Raw genomic sequence first — 14,855 nt, 5'->3', positions numbered from 1 at the left:
ACTCACTCACCAAATCACACACAACAATATGTTTTATAACACCAAGTTACTAGTGCATTTACATATTATCAATGTGCAACCGACTCGCAAGATACAACTCACACATCTCGGTTTCAAGAATATAAGATATTATCGTCTCACCAATCACTCGTGATAATAATCCATGAAGTGATCCAAGAGAGCGTGGGTTTAATCCAATGCTCAAATCATATTCATAAGCACTCATGAACGTTGCAGCAAACATTTGCTTATGTCTAATACTCTCTAGACAATCCACACACCAATTCACGACAATCTTCATTCATACCTACTTCCAACATATGAACGACTGTGGCTCGTTTGAATAATTTGACTGTTCTGAACCAATTAAATTATTCAGGAAGTCAAAACATGCAAAGTGAAACACAAGAATAATACTAATCCCATATGGCCTCAAACCTTTGAGTATAAATAAAACACCTTTTATTTATCACCATATCGATTACTCATTATTTGTTGTTTCGGGTAATCAACTTCTTACTTGAATTATGACTACACTTGTCCCATGCTCTTAGCATGCACACAATGTTTTACCTATGATTCTTCCTTTGTGAAATAGATCAAATGAACACAATTCCAATCATACTCATTTCACAACTCCTAATCCTTTTCACAAGTGAAAGAATATCAAATTCTTGCCACTTATGGAATATATTAGATTCTAACATTTTATGCAATGATCCTTTCATAATATCAATGAACTAAAGTCACAATGGCTATTGCCAATGAAATTACAAAGTCCTCTATCGGAGATTGTTACAAGACAATTCCATAGATGTTATGTCTCTCACTCAAAGTACATTCCTTTGAACGTCCTTTTGCATAAAATTTCTAATCTAGACATAGATTCTCATTATCCAACTCCCAATATGGAAACGTTTCCATATTTTCCATATGACAACTTATTCTAAATAGAATCTTTTCTATTCATAATAATCTCGATATGGTCCATCAAATATCATACTTCCAACTATTCACAAGCGACCAATCCTCGGCGAACTTTGGATTGTCCTTTGATAGTTGTTTAATTATCTTAATGAAAACCGATTCTTGTCCCTTTCCCTCTAAATGCGCTAGACATTTGGAAAATTTTAGAATGGTCAAATATTATAGCATTTGCAATCAATCCTATACGCGAAGCCTATGGGACACGATACATAATGTCTTACATGAAGATTTGATACTTTATCAATCTTCTGCCATAATATTTTATGTGCTACGTTCTCACAATTCAAACTATGAAGAGGAATGCCGTAATCATAATCAAATTTTAAGAACGCAATATGTATCATTGACTAATTTATTAACATTCCACAACCTAAGCCTTTAGATTTGAAATGAAGCATAATATTCTCTCCCTTAATTATAGCAAAACAACTATTCAACTCTTACAACTTTGCAAAGTATGACTCTTGTTTTTTATAATTAATATTGCTAACTTGAAATACTTGCCTTAATAATCATACACGTACAACTTTTATGCTCCCACTATCACGATGATTATTATAAACATAACACTTATGCTCCTACTAGCTTCGACATGTATTCAGAAACAGCTTAACTTTCAGAAAAACAATGCCTATTGAATTTCTATAAGTTTATATTTCTAATACCCAAGGCTTTGATAATCTTTTATCAAGACTTCTTGAACTTATACACCTTTTCCTTAGATAGCTCATATGTGTGTCTTAAACAATTCAGACTAATTGCCAAATCTCACAATTTGAATTATGGAAAGGGATACCGTAACCATAATCGAATTTGAGAATCCAATTTTCAAAATTACTATCTTCTTAAAATCTCTTTTAGTGAAAGCATTTCCTCACAGTCATTTCCATGAAGGAGGAAATCTTATGACACTTAGATTTTAATGGTGTATGTGTTCCTATCCATGTGAATTTGTCAAAACCAAAGTTTACGACAAATCCAAACTCATATGGACCGAACCTTCTCAATCTTGATTTCTTGCCTTATGGTAACACAGCTGCCCACCACGTCTTCCAAGTAGTTAAGCAGTACACCCTTTCCTATCAATGTACTTTTCATTGATCAAGGTCCTTGCCTTTTATGCATTCAAATGAGAACTCATAGTACTCACATGCATAATTAACTCAATTGGAATGGCACGGAAACAAGATAATGTCAACACGATAGGTTGTAAACCTCAACTCGTGTGCTAGTGATGATCGATAAGGTTTATTCTTGATTTGTTCTTGAAACCTTTCAAGACCATTAAGACTCCCACTGACTCCTTGACATATAAGATTCTCTTGTCAATAAACATTTCTTGACAAACAGATATTCAAGAGTTAGTGTAGCCTTTATCAAGAGAAAACATTTCATAAAATTGGTCCCAGTTGGTCTTTGTCTTATCCAAGACATCACAACTTTCAATTTCAAATGTGCGAGAATAGGAAAGCCTTTTTCCAAATTCTACATTTGATGAATGTTATAAACCTTTTTAAGACTTTTCACTCAATATTACAATCTTAACTCTAAGACTTGTTTTGGAGTGAAGTATGATTGACTTCTTGATTTAACCATTTCTTCAATTCTTGATTCCTCTTCTTATACATACACTTGTACTAAGACTTATTTTTAGAGGATCAATTAAAATATGGTTCTTAATCATTAAGACATATCATAAAGTATAAAAGGTACTCTCCCTTCTTCTTAGAATAGAGAGACTTTTATCTTTCTGCCTACTTGATTCTTTTATTCGTTCTGCTATTGATTTAAACCTTTTTCAATCAATTCAGAATTACACTTAATCTTATAAGTATAATCATATTTACTAATCCTTTAGTAAATCATGACGAATGTCTTTGTTACCCTTGTGGTGGACTTGATCAACACACAACTTTGTGTACTCGATCTCCTAGTCCTTCACTTGACACTTTGTCAACGAATTAGTCTAATTTCCAAATATGAAATTTCTCATTCATCGTGCAACCAAGTTGCATGATTCCAAGTTTCTATCCAATTGAAACTTGGGTGATGAGAAACTCTCCCTATTTGGTAAATTCTTGACATTTCCACTATTAACATAATTAAGAATCTTATCCATTCGTGGTAGAAATATGCAAACATCAATTTTTTTATAATGATTTCATTGCAAGGAAACAAATAAATAAATAAGTCAAATCAAAAATTTTATTTTATTCATAAAAGTAGCGGAAATCATTTGTCCTTACAATGCAAAATCAACTGAAAAACTATGTAGTCATAACTTTCTAAGCTCTAAATCTAATCTTCAAGTCCATGCGATCGAGATCCATTTCTTGTGATTAGATTCATCTTGCTCTTCCATCAAGCTTCCTCTCTTTTCACTGATCCTGCAAAACATTCAAATGTAATCTTATCACATCATGTATTAAGAATCAACAAATAAGAACTTAATGGAGTTAGATAGTGGATCTTACCTGAAGCACAGCCATACTTTTGACTCTCCCATCTTCTGGACTCTTCAGGCTCTTAGGGCAGACTTGTATCCAACGCCCTTTCTCTTGGCAGCAAACGCAGGTCGGTACTCCTAGAACGTCCTTAGAAGCATGGTTGGTTGACTTTCCCAACAAGTACACTCCATTGCTTTGCCAAATCATTTCTGATTCAGCAGCAATGAGCATGTAAGTTAGGTCAATGAGGTTTTCGTCATGATCCATCATATAATACTTTCTTTTGAACTCATTATATGGTTCAGGAAGTGACTGCAGAACCCAGTTCACAGCCAACTTATCAGGGAATGACACACCCAACATTATCAATCTATCGATGTATGATTTCATTCCTAGAACGTGGGCACACACGGGTTTACCATCTTCATGTTTCATTTCCAATAGGGCTTTAGTGACATTGAACATTTCAATTCTTCTATCTTGTGGGTTAGGGAGAATAATGGGAAGAGGAGGAGGAAGTGAAGCATGATTTCTTGTTCCTCGATCGAATCGTGGAATATCATCTTCATGTGGAATGCTTGTTCCACGGGATTTGGGAAGACCATTGTTGTCGTACTTTGACATCTACAAAACGGGAGAAAAATAAATTCAAGTTAGTCGATCGATTGAGTCCTTAATAAATCACCCAAATGAGATATTAAGGTTAGGACCCAACACAATATTCTACAACTCTGGAGAGGGATGCCGTAACCCAAATTGAAGAACATTTGAAGGTAAGTGAATGACGATTCACTATTTTTCACCATGAAAAACGGAAAAAAAATTAAGTTTTAAATCTATGAAAACTCCTAGATCCTATGAGATTCATTGAACATTTCAACGACATGTTTAAATCTCGATATCTTCCTCTAGTTTGTGACTGGGATGTCGAGGATCACAAAGCGGGTGTGAATAACCATGCAAATCTACATGGGGTCCTCACATGTTACAGTCACCTATTCGATGTGCCGGTAAACCACACACGCTCCACCGAACTATGACAAACATTGAGTCACCCTTTGCTGCCTTTGCTTAGAACCATTTAGTGTGCCGGTAAACCACACACGCTCCACTAACGTCTTCGCAAGGGCACAAAGTGTAATTTCATGGAATTGCATCAATTCACTTTTGCCTAAAGTAACTAAGATTGGGAATTTGTAAAACATTGAGTTAGTTTTGTACTTTATTATACTTATAATGGAAGGTTTTGTCCTATCCTACCCGTTCGGCTAACGACCCTCCACTAGTCAAGAGTGCGGTGGGTAAGAGTGGATACCTATTCAATCGACATTTTATAGGCAATTTCCTTAAACACCCCTTATAGACCAACTTCATGAATGAGGCCTACTAACGGTAAGGATTTGGATTGCTTTAAGGAAAGATTATCCAGCTAGGGTTTAAAGGTGAAACCCTAGGAGTCTACAAGTATAAATAGACGCCTTGAGCAAGGGAAATCGGATCTCTTAAAAGAAAAAGAACCCCTGGCCGATTTCTTCCAAACCTCTCTCTCAAATCATCCTCTTTGGTAGTTGGTGTTTGTAAGCCATTAGAGGAGTGACAATTGTGACTCTAGAGCTCCAAGACAACAAGATCAAACAAGAGATTCAAAGGTAAACTTCTAGATCTAATTTTGTATTGTTCTTATACCAAATTAGTTATTAGAAGTCTTGGATTCAAAGCATGTTTAATTAGAAAGCCTAGATCCAAGCATTAGGGTTTTGCAAGCGCACATAGGAAAGTTCTTATGGCTAAAACCCATTAGTGGTATCAGAGCCTAGATTGGTTTCTATTAAATTGTTGCTTGTTTGTTTGAATATTATTTGCAAAATTCGATTTTTGTGTTTCTGAGTCATGGACTCGGCGAGTCCCATAGTGGACTCGGCGAGTTGGCTTGACTCGGAGAGTCCAGAATGGGTACTCGGCGAGTCCGAGCGTCAGGAAGGGCTAGATTCGGGATTTTTTGGTATTTATCTTATGGAAACTTGCCTTTATCATATTAGATCAACCCTAATCCGATTTTTTGATATATATGACTATAATCTTGATCTAGTTAAAGATATTTATCAATTAATAAAATATTTAATTTCCTTATATGATAATTAATTAATTATTTTGATTAAATTGGTAATTATCTTGCAAGAAATCTTGAATAAATCAAACATGGATAATTATGGAATTAATTGTTAATTAATATTATTTGTTATTTGATCCTCCATGTTTTAAATGTTTAAAACTTGTCCTCAAGTTTTGAAATTTATGTTTTGTGATTAAAAAATTTTAATTTAGACAATTTAAATTTCAAACCCTAGATTTTTTTAAAGATTAAAATACAACCCTATACTAATATAATATTACAAGATGAATATATATATATATATATATATATATATATATATATATATATATATATATATATATATATATATATATATATATATATATATATATGTATAACGAAAATGCTAGTCTTACCGTTCGTAGGCCTCATTCACGAAGCCAATTTATAAAGTGAGTATAAGGTTGCGGCCTATAAAATGGCTCTTAATGGGTGTACACTCACACCCACCGCTTGCTTGATCGGTGGAGGGTCGTTAGCCGAACGGGTAGGACAGGGCAACCTCATCCTCTCATTAAAAGTATAATATGAAATACAAAGTAACTATATTTTTTTTTAAAATTTCCCAATCTTAATTACTTTAGGAAAAGTGAATTGATGCAATCCCATGAAATTACACTTTGCACCCTTGCTAAGAAGTTAGTGGAGCGTGTGTGGTTTACTGACACACTAATTGGTTCTAAGCAAAGGTGGCAAAGGGTGATTCATTGTTTATCATAGTTCGATGGAGCTTGTGTGGTTTACCGGCACATCGAATAGGTGATCGTTACAATGAAGGCACCATGTGAATTTGCATGGTAATTCACACCCTGTTTGTGATCCTCGGTATCCCAGTCACAAACAAGAGGGGCATATCGAGATTTAAACATGCCATTGAATAGTTTCAATGAATCTCATCCGAACCTAGGAATTCTCAATACATTTAGGACTTAAAGTTATGTTTTTATGGAGGAGAATTAGTGAATCGTCATTCACTTACCTTCATATTATTTGCATGTTGGATTACGACATCCTTTTTCTAATACGTAAATATTGTTGTTGGATCCTAGCCCTAATTTTTCTTATTGGGTGATAATTAGGGATTCATATTCTAATCTATCTTTGTCCTTTCTATTTGTAGATGTCGAACGCAAACAACGCTGCTGCTAGTTCTTTCACATTGATGAGCCTTTGTCAAAAGGTCACTTTCCATAGGACGAACTTTAGCGACTGGATAAGATACATTCGCACCATTGCTCGCTATGAGGATAAGGAGTATGTCCTCGATGAGAAGCTCGAGAAAATTAACCCTGAAATCGCTACTCTGGCTGAAATGACCACTTTTGAAACTCATGAGCGCGATGCAACGAAGGTACATTGCATCATGATAGCCACCATGAACTCCGAATTCCAAAAGTCCTATGAGGACATGTACCCGTACGAGATGCATCAAGACTTATTGGAGAGATACCACCAAAACGCGAGACAAGAGCGTTATGACATTTTCACTAACATTATTTCCGCTAAGATGGGTCATGGAGAGTCTCTTACCGTACACCTGCAAAAGATGCAAAGGTATGTCGACCGCCTTCGCAAGTTGAATGTTGACTTTGGGGAAGACTTGGCGATCGACATGGTGCTTCACTCTTTGCCTCCAAGCTATAATCAATTTAGGATGACCTACCACATGAACAAAGAAGAGGTCTCCCTAAGCAAACTCCAAGGTCTCTTGAGGGTTGCTGAGAGCAACTACAAGGACAAGTCTATTGCACCAACTCCCAATCCACCTGTTGCTCCTGTCTTCGCTATTGGACAAGGAAAGGTAAAGAAGAGGAAGGCTTCGTCTAAGAACTATCGTAAGGTTAAAGCCCAAGATGGTGCCTCTGCTAGTGGGACCAAAGTTGATCCTGCTAAACCCTGCCCTAACCCAAAGGAGGCAGAGTGCCACCACTGCTACAAGATAGGACATTGGAAGAGAAGCTGCCCAGAGTACCTGCAATGGGTAACTTTGACGACTATGTTTCTGCATTTCACATGCAGCACACAAGTGTTCACGATCAAACTTGAGCAATGGAAGACCTCGAACATGACCGCCAGTGACGAGCTTGTTGATGTCTTTGAAGTTGAGATGTGAGAGCCTTCGGTGCCACAACCAACTTTCGTCTGAATGAGCTTTGGACAAAAGACATATGGCTGGATTCCCTTTGATTGGTCTGAGATTCAGAGGAAACATTTCGCCTTTTCGATCTGATTTGAGAATGACCTTGTTGGATTCCTTCTCTATAATTTTTGAACCTTCATCGTCGAATGAAACTTTGAGACCGGTACCTCCCACCAGTTGAGATACACATGAGATTATACTGCAACCCTTCTACATACGCCACCTTTCTTATTCTGAAGTCTCCGTTGGTTATCATCCCATAACCCTTTATTGTTCCATAGGAGTTGTTACGGAACTTGACATTGCCACCATTTTGAAGTGATCGAAACTCCCTTAGCTCTTCCTTCCTCCATGTCATGTGACATGAGCAGCCACTGTCAATGTACCATTCTTCATCAAACTGCTCGTCACTAATAACCTGCAAAAATTAAGTAGATTTAGGAACCCAAAGTTTCTTAGGTCCACGTAAGGCTTTCACAGAAACAGGAATAGTAAGAGAAACATCAACAAGATATGTTCGTTTTATTAAGGTTGTTTCATCTTTTCTTTTAATAGTAAACACTTTGATTTTATTAGAATTAGTTGCAGTCATTTTGGATTAAGATTCTGGTGTTTGGACTTTAGTCTGCTTTCGGTCTTCCTTTGTTGAGGAAATCTTCCTTTTTCCTTTTAAATCCCTTGATGATCTTGAATTTTGTGTAGGAACTAAATTGGGCTTAGAAGAAGATTGAGAACGAGAAGAATTAGAGGAAAAGAACTTAGAGTGAGAGTCTTTCCTGACTTGAGGTTCGAAATGACCCTTTCGGTTATGTCATTTGAGGGACCGAACCTGGACCTTCGGTAGCCGTTTGATGGTGAACCGAAGTTGGATTTTTGGGTGTTGTCGGTTGGTGGTCCGAAACTAGGTCTTTTATTGTAAAAGCTTGATGGACTGAAATCAGGTCTTTGCCTGTTGTTATTTGGTGGACCTAAACTTGTTTTTCGGTTGCTGTTGCTTTTGGGACCGAACATGTCCTTTCGGTTCATCGTGTGGCCCGAAAGTCTTTCTTTCTGACTTAGAATCTTTATCAATGTAAGAGTAGTGACGATTTTGAGAGCGCCAAAACGCCTTTCGTTCAGAGAGATTTTTCTTGTATCTCAAGTTTCTCTGCTGCTTTTGATTTTTCACCTGTTTCGGTTGTTTGTGGATATTAGCCTTTTGTTTCAGCTTCTTAGTAACCGGTTCACTCTTCATAGATGAGGTTTCGCTTGTGGAGGTGACTTCTTCTACAGGAGTTTCTTTTGTGCCACTGGTACTTGGTACGTCAAATTTGGTAGGCTTATTCAGCGGTTCGGGCACATATCTGTTGGAATAGTGTCTAAGGCTGCAACTATATTAGGCAAGTATTTGACCCTATTATGCATGGTCCTTTTGGGTTGCCTTCACCATAGCAACTTGACAGGATGATTTATTATGAGAGAATAAACATTATTGATATATTATGAGAATAATATAATGAATAATAATATTGTTATTTGATTAATATAAGTCATGAATTAATTAGTATTAATTTGGTGACTTAAAGAGATTAATTAAATAAGAGGGTATAAACTGTCAATTGTTTGATAATTACACTTTGGGCTGTAAATCCTTCTTGGATAGAGGTTGGACGAATTCTAGGGCTTGGGATAGCCTCAAATTCGTCCAAGGCTTATCTTTGGAAAGGATTTGGATTGCTTTAAGGAAAGATTATCCAACTAGGGTTTAAAGGTGAAACCCTAGGAGCCTTACAAGTATAAATAGACCCCTAGGGCAAGGGAAATCAGCACCTCTGCTAAAGCAAAGAAACCCTGGCCAATTTCTAATCCCTCTCCTCTCTCTCAAATCATCCTCCTTGCTAGTTGGTGTTTGTAAGCCATTAGAGGAGTGACAATTGTGACTCTAGAGCTCCAAGACAACAAGATCAAACAAGAGATTCAAAGGTAAACTTCTAGATCTGATTTTGTATAGTTCTTATACCTAATTAGTCATTAGAAGTCTTGGATTCAAAGCATGTTTAATTAGAGAAACCTAGATCCAAGCATTAGGGTTTGCATGTGCACATAGGAATGTTCATATGGCTAAAACCCATCAGTGGTATCAGAGCCTAGATTGGTTTCTATTAAATTGTTGCTTGTTTGTTTGAATCTTACCTGCAAAACTCGAAATTTGTGTTTCTGAGTCATGGACTCGGCGAGTCCCATAGTGGACTCGGCGAGTTAGCCTGACTCGGCGAGTCCAGTTGGGCACTCGGCGAGTCCGAGCGTCAGGAAGGGCCATATTCGGGATTTTTTGATATTTATCTTATAGAAACTTGCCTTTATCATATTAGATCAACCCTAATCCGATTTTTTGATATATATGACTATAATCTTGATCTAGTTAAAGATATTTATCAATTAATAAAATATTTAATTTCCTTATATTATAATTAATTAATTATTTTGATTAAATTGGTAATTATCTTGCAAGAAATCTTGAATAAATCAAACATGGATAATTATGGAATTAATTGTTAATTAATATTATTTGTTATTTGATCCTCCATATTTTAAATGTTTAAAACTTGTCCTCAAATTTTGAAATTTATGTTTTGTGATTAAAAAATTTTAATTTAGACAATTTAAATTTCAAACCCTAGATTTTTTTAAAGATTAAAATACAACCCTATACTAATATAATATTACAAGATTAATATATATATATATATATATATATATATATATATATATATATATATATATATATATATATATAACGAAAATGCTAGTATTACCGTTCGTAGGCCTCATTCACGAAGCCGATTTATAAGGTGGGTATAAGGTTGCGGCCTATAAAATGGCTCTTAATGGGTGTACACTCACACCCACCGCTTGCTTGATCGGTGGAGGGTCGTTAGCCGAACGGGTAGGACAGGGCAACCTCATCCTCTCATTAAAAGTATAATATGAAATACAAAGTAACTATATTTTTTTTTTAAATTTCCCAATCTTAATTACTTTAGGAAAAGTGAATTGATGCAATCCCATGAAATTACACTTTGCACCCTTGCTAAGAAGTTAGTGGAGCGTGTGTGGTTTACCGACACACTAATTGGTTCTAAGCAAAGGTGGCAAAGGGTGATTCATTGTTTATCATAGTTCGATGGAGCTTGTGTGGTTTACCGACACATCGAATAGGTGATCGTTACAATGAAGGCACCATGTGAATTTGCATGGTAATTCACACCCTCTTTGTGATCCTCGGTATCCCAGTCACAAACAAGAGGGGCATATCGAGATTTAAACATGCCATTGAATAGTTTCAATGAATCTCATCCGAACCTAGGAATTCTCAATACATTTAGGACTTAAAGTTATGTTTTTATGGTGGAGAATTAGTGAATCGTCATTCACTTACCTTCATATTATTTGCATGTTGGATTACGACATCCCTTTTCTAATATGTAAATATTGTTGTTGGATCCTAGCCCTAATTTTTCTTATTGGGTGATAATTAGGGATTCATATTCTAATCTATCTCTGTCCTTTCTATTTGTAGACGTCGAACGCAAACAACGCTGCAGCTAGTTCTTTCACATTGATGAGCCTTTGTCAAAAGGTCACTTTTGATGGGACGAACTTTAGCGACTGGATAAGATACATTCGCACCATTGCTCGCTATGAGGATAAGGAGTATGTCCTCGATGAGAAGCTCGAGAAAATTAACCCTGAAATCGCTACTCTGGCTGAAATGACCACTTTTGAAACTCATGAGCGCGATGCAACGAAGGTACATTGCATCATGATAGCCACCATGAACTCCGAATTCCAAAAGTCCTGTGAGGACATGTACCCGTACGAGATGCATCAAGACTTATTGGAGAGATACCACCAAAACGCGAGACAAGAGCGTTATGAGATTTTCACTAACATTATTTCCGCTAAGATGGGTCATGGAGAGTCTCTTACCGTGCACCTGCAAAAGATGCAAAGGTATGTCGACCGCCTTCGCAAGTTGAATGTTGACTTTGGGGAAGACTTGGCGATCGACATGGTGCTTCACTCTTTGCCTCCAAGCTATAATCAATTTAGGATGACCTACCACATGAACAAAGAAGAGGTCGCCCTAAGCAAACTCCGAGGTCTCTTGAGGGTTGCTGAGAGCAACTACAAGGACAAGTCTGTTGCACCAACTCCCAATCCACCTGTTGCTCCTGTCTTCGCTATTGGACAAGGAAAGGTAAAGAAGAGGAAGGCTTCGTCTAAGAACTATCGTAAGGTTAAAGCCCAAGATGGTGCCTCTGCTAGTGGGACCAAAGTTGATCCTGCTAAACCATGCCCTAACCCAAAGGAGGCAGAGTGCCACCACTGCTACAAGATAGGACATTGGAAGAGAAGCTGCCCAGAGTACCTGCAATGGGTAACTTTGACGTCTATGTTTCTGAATTTCACATGCAGCGCACAAGTGTTCACGATCAAACTTGAGCAATGGAAGACCCCGAACATGACCGCCAGTCACGAGCTTGTTGATGTCTTTGAAGTTGAGATGTGAGAGCATTCGGTGCCACAACCAACTTTCGTCTGAATGAGCTTTGGACAAAAGACATATGGCTGGATTCCCTTTGATTGGTCTGAGATTCAGAGGAAACATTTCGCCTTTTCGATCTGATTTGAGAATGACCTTGTTGGATTCCTTCTCTATAATTTTTGAACCTTCGTCGTCGAATGAAACTTTGAGACCGGTACCTCCCACCAGTTGAGATACACATGAGATTATACTGCAACCCTTCTACATACGTCACCTTTCTTATTGTGAAGTCTCCATTGGTTATCATCCCATAACCCTTTATTGTTCCATAGGAGTTGTTACGGAACTTGACATTGCCACCATTTTGAAGTGATCGAAACTCCCTTAGCTCTTCCTTCCTCCATGTCATGTGACATGAGCAGCCACTGTCAATGTACCATTCTTCATCAAACTGCTCGTCACTAATAACCTGCAAAAATTAAGCAGATTTAGGAACCCAAAGTTTCTTGGGTCCACGTAAGGCTTTCACAGAAACAGGAATAGTAAGAGAAACATCAACAAGATATGTTCGTTTTATTAAGGTTGTTTCATCTTTTCTTTTAATAGTAAACACTTTGATTTTATTAGAATTAGTTGCAGTCATTTTGGATTCAGATTCTGGTGTTTGGACTTTAGTCTGCTTTCGGTCTTCCTTAGTTGAGGAAATCTTCCTTTTTCCTTTTAAATCCCTTGATGATCTTGAATTTTGTGTAGGAACTAAATTGGGCTTAGAAGAAGATTGAGAACGAGAAGAATTAGAGGAAAAGAACTTAGAGTGAGAGTCTTTCCTGACTTGAGGTTCGAAATGACCCTTTCGGTTATGTCATTTGAGGGACCGAACCTGGACCTTCGGTAGCCGTTTGATGGTGAACCGAAGTTGGATTTTTGGGTGTTGTCGGTTGGTGGTCCGAAACTAGGTCTTTTATTGTAAAAGCTTGATGGACTGAAATCAGGTCTTTGCCTGTTGTTATTTGGTGGACCTAAACTTGTTTTTCGGTTGCTGTTGCTTTTGGGACCGAACATGTCCTTTCGGTTCTGTTCATCGTGTGGCCCGAAAGTCTTTCTTTCTGACTTAGAATCTTTATCAATGTAAGAGTAGTGACGATTTTGAGAGCGCCAAAACGCCTTTCGTTCAGAGAGATTTTTCTTGTATCTCAAGTTTCTCTGCTGCTTTTGATTTTTCACCTGTTTCGGTTGTTTGTGGATATTAGCCTTTTGTTTCAGCTTCTTAGTAACCGGTTCACTCTTCATAGATGAGGTTTCGCTTGTGGAGGTGACTTCTTCTACAGGAGTTTCTTTTGTGCCACTGGTACTTGGTACGTCAAATTTGGTAGGCTTATTCAGCGGTTCGGGCACATATCTGTTGGAATAGTGTCTAAGGCTGCAACTATATTAGGCAAGTATTTGACCCGATTATGCATGGTCCTTTTGGGTTGCCTTCACCATAGCAACTTGACAGGATGATTTATTATGAGAGAATAAACATTATTGATATATTATGAGAATAATATAATGAATAATAATATTGTTATTTGATTAATATAAGTCATGAATTAATTAGTATTAATTTGGTGACTTAAAGAGATTAATTAAATAAGAGGGTATAAACTGCCAATTGTTTGATAATTACACTTTGGGTTGTAAATCCTTCTTGGATAGAGGTTGGACGAATTCTAGGGCTTGGGATAGCCTCAAATTCGTCCAAGGCTTATCTTTGGAAAGGATTTGGATTGCTTTAAGGAAAGATTATCCAACTAGGGTTTAAAGGTGAAACCCTAGGAGCCTTACAAGTATAAATAGACCCCTAGGGCAAGGGAAATCAGCACCTCTGCTAAAGCAAAGAAACCCTGGCCAATTTCTAATCCCTCTCCTCTCTCTCAAATCATCCTCCTTGCTAGTTGGTGTTTGTAAGCCATTAGAGGAGTGACAATTGTGACTCTAGAGCTCCAAGACAACAAGATCAAACAAGAGATTCAAAGGTAAACTTCTAGATCTGATTTTGTATAGTTCTTATACCTAATTAGTCATTAGAAGTCTTGGATTCAAAGCATGTTTAATTAGAGAAACCTAGATCCAAGCATTAGGGTTTGCATGTGCACATAGGAATGTTCATATGGCTAAAACCCATCAGTGGTATCAGAGCCTAGACTGGTTTCTATTAAATTGTTGCTTGTTTGTTTGAATCTTACCTGCAAAACTCGAAATTTGTGTTTCTGAGTCATGGACTCGGCGAGTCCCATAGTGGACTCGGCGAGTTAGCCTGACTCGGCGAGTCCAGTTGGGCACTCGGCGAGTCCGAGCGTCAGGAAGGGCCATATTCGAGATTTTTTGATATTTATCTTATAGAAACTTGCCTTTATCATATTAGATCAACCCTAATCCGATTTTTTGATATATATGACTATAATCTTGATCTAGTTAAAGATATTTATCAATTAATAAAATATTTAATTTCCTTATATTATAATTAATTAATTATTTTGATTAAATTGGTAATTATCTTGCAAGAAATCTTGAATAAATAAAACATGGATAATTATGGAATTAATTGTTAATTAA

The sequence above is a fragment of the Lactuca serriola genome, chromosome 3 (assembly GCF_051521515.1).
Source record: "Lactuca serriola cultivar US96UC23 chromosome 3, Lser_US96UC23_V15, whole genome shotgun sequence".
Classification (NCBI taxonomy): domain Eukaryota; kingdom Viridiplantae; phylum Streptophyta; class Magnoliopsida; order Asterales; family Asteraceae; genus Lactuca; species Lactuca serriola.
This window is presented reverse-complemented; position numbering follows the sequence as displayed.